Below are 4,122 nucleotides of genomic sequence, written 5' to 3'. Positions count from 1 at the left end.
CATAAAGATAAATTCCATACGTCTAGAAGTGAATCAGAAGATGAAATGTACTCAAAAGATCGGATGGAAGTATTGTGACCCTCAATAAACAAGAAAAAATAATGCCATGAACTCAGATTTACAAACTTCCACTTAACTCGCCATTAGCACTAATTGCTAATAAAAAAGATTTACATGTTCTTCTAATACCATTCACATATAACAAAGGCGCTTCCATTTGCATTTGAAAAATGCTAGTTGACACTTTCTTCCTGGTGGTAAGCATTAGTTAATTTATGCGTTCATCAAAACAAACCACATGTATAGACAGACGAATATGCAGATACATATGTGAAGAAATGGATACAATTCCTCAACTATGAAAAGGAGGGCATTAGCTATATCTTGCCTCATGTATTTGAAATATATATATATATATATATATATACATATATATATATATATATATATACATATATATATATATATATATGTATGTATATATGTATATACGTATATATATATACATATATACATATATATATATATACTATATATATATATATATATACATATATACATATATATATATATATATATACATATATACATATATATATATATATATATATATATGTATATATATATATATATATATATATATATATATATATTCTTATGAAGCTGGTCTAGTATGAGTGTAAATATCTTATTCACGTAATTCATTTGTTTATTTAGGAGATGTATAGGCAGCTCGTAAGATGAGTTCTACTCTCGTAGGATTAAGTAATCTTTGTAAATTACTTAAAAGTTTCGTTATTAATTTTGTTTTATCTTCATCCAATTCAGTATATGTATATTTACGTTATTTATAAGGATTAACATTTCATTTTACGTAGTTATGTTACAAAATCTTATATAACTCGTTTAGGTATTTCTGTATAACACACAGGAGGTATGAACACGAGAGATTACCTCTTAGTAAATGGTGAAACGACAGGTTTTCTGGCTAGCATAGCGGAACGTAAAAGGATGAGATAGACTGCTTTGGTACTGCTTTGTTACCCAATAAAATATCATCTAATGACAGCCATTTCTTGTCTCATATAAGAGGTAAGATATATGACGGATATACCATTCATGTCTCAAGATATGATATAAACAAAGCCATGAAAGATCGTCCTGAACACTCAGGTTTGGAGAAGATACATGTATTTCTGCAGAAATTCTTTGTAAAAATTTTCAAGGATAATCAAAATGTTATCGTATCTAAGTTTGATTATTAAAAAATTCATAAATACACACACACACACACACACATATATATATATACATATATATATATATATATATATATATATATATATATATATATATATATGTATGTATATATTTAAATATACATATACAAATACTATATATATATATATATATATATATATATATATATATATATATATACTATATATATATAAAATATATATATATATATATGTATATATATATATATATATATATATATGTATATATATATATATATATTTAAATATACATATATATATATATATATATATATTTAAATATACATATACATATATATATATATATATATTTAAATATATATATATATATATATATATATATATATATATATATATGATATATATATATATATATATATTATATATGTATGTATGTATATTATCCTTCTCTTTAACTTGAACCCTTTTCTATATTATGGGGTCGTTGTTTGGAATGAGTCGTTTTTATCGATTTATGTGTTATACTTCGTGTTCGTCAATACCTTCTTCTCATCATTTAAACCCTGAACTTTCATTTCCATCTTATGTCTGCTAACATGATGTTATTCTCTTTGTAACAAGTGTACATTACCTCTGAGCTTTCCTTTCTGTATTTTTTTATAATACATCTACTTTTGTCTATTCGCTTAAATACTCATTCCCAAATCTATGCTCCCTTATTACCTCAGACATCCTTCTCATATTCATTTTTTGCTGCAAATATCTTATTTTCCCCTGTCTTCCTCATACTTTATGTGTCTGTTCCATAATACTCAAGCGTTCCTATGAAACTTTCCCCTTAAAACTAAATGGAACATACTTTTTCACAGAAAAACCCAGATGCAGACCCAAAGCTGTTCCATCCTTCCTGAATCTGACATTTCACCTGTAGGTCTATGCTTCCACTAGCCTCTGCTATGGACGCCTAGTACTTAACCTTCTTCACTCTCTTAATTTGATTCCCAACTATTCCTATACTATTTCCAAATTACTCGTTAATACTTGCATACATGTATTCGGTGTCTTGACCTGCTTATTCTCATTCCTTTTCTCTCAAATGTTCCTCTCCACCTCTCCAATTTCTCATAATACTTCTTCCTCTTACCACACAACACAATTTAATCTGCCTTAAATATATACCATGGCACTTTTTTTTTAACATCTTTAGTACTTATATTCATAACGATGTTTAAGATGCATGAGCCAAATGCCGACCTATGAGGTAATTCAACTTCTATCCTAAATCCATCTATCTATTCAATATTGCTTCTCACTCTATTATACACATCCCTGTATATCTCCTGATTAATATTGACATACGGAACTTTTCCGATACCATCTTCTCTCTCGGGCATATTCTAATTCTATCTCAATTCTCTGTCAATATCTATGAATATCAGATGCAAGTTTCACTGTTCTTGTATGAATTTCTCTATTAGCTGCTTATACAAAATATTCAAATCGCTTCCCTCCATAAGTCCTAACTGTTCTTTCCGTATACTAACTTCCTCTCTTACCCTGCCTTCTATCATTATTAATAGAATCTTCAACGTGTGAGACATCAATGTGGTGCCTCTATAATTACTGCATTTTTTTTAAAATCACCTTTAGCTTTTGATATAGGTATCAGTATTCTTTCTGGCCATCTTTTTCTGTTATATTTTCCTTTTCAAATATTTTTAGCATCAGGTCACACAAAATGTCTCACCCTTCTACTCCTAGGGCTTCCACAACTCTTCTAATGCCTTGTGGAGCCCAACTAAACGTTTGGTGCATCATTAAATTAGCAATGAAAATTTCTTATCCGATTTTCTAAATTTATCCCAGCTATTAAATTTCTCCCAGCTATTAAATTTATCCCAGCTATTGAATTTATCCCAGCTATTAAATTTATCCCAGCTATTAAATTTATACCAGCTATTAAATTTATCCCAGCTATTGAATTTATCCCAGCTATTAAATTTATACCAGCTATTAAATTTATCCCAGCTATTAAATTTATCCCAGCTATTAAATTTATCCCAGATATTAAATTTATCCCAGCTATTAAATTTATACCAGCTATTAAATTTATCCCAGCTATTAAATTTATTCCAGCTATTAAATTTATTCCAGCTATTAAATTTATCCCAGCTATTGAATTTATCCCAGCTATTAAATTTATCTGATCTATTAAATTTATCCCAGCCTATTAGATTTATCCCAGCTATTAAATTTATACCAGCTATTAAATTTATCCCAGCTATTAAATTTATACCAGCTATTAAATTTATCCCAGCTATTAAATTTATCCCAGCTATTAAATTTATCCCAGCTATTAAATTTACTCCAGCTATTAAATTTATCCCAGCAATTAAATTTATTCCAGCTATTAAATTTATCCCAGCTATTAAATTTATTCCAGCTATTAAATTTATCCCAGCTATTAAATTTATTCCAGCTATTAAATTTATCCAGCTATTAAATTTATCCCAGCTATTGAATTTATCTGAGCTATTAAATTTATCCCAGCCTATTAGATTTATCCCAGCTATTAGATTTATCCCAGCTATTTGCAATTTATCCCAGCTATTAAATTTATACCAGCTATTAAATTTATCCCAGCTATTAAATTTATTCCAGCTATTAAATTTATCACAGCTCGAATAAAATTAAGTTAGGTCTTGTTGTCTCCCTTTTCCGCATTCTCTTAAGGCTCTTATCAATTCAACCCAGGAGAACAACCATTATTCTCTCCCTCTTTTCAGTATATCTCTCATTTATGACTGTACTATTTTTATCTTTAATATTTTTAATATGAGTGATGCCTTTTGTTCTTTTATTTCTTACCTTTTGCGGTATG

Source organism: Palaemon carinicauda, chromosome 13, assembly GCF_036898095.1.
Source record: "Palaemon carinicauda isolate YSFRI2023 chromosome 13, ASM3689809v2, whole genome shotgun sequence".
NCBI classification, from domain to species: Eukaryota; Metazoa; Arthropoda; class Malacostraca; order Decapoda; family Palaemonidae; genus Palaemon; species Palaemon carinicauda.
This window is presented reverse-complemented; position numbering follows the sequence as displayed.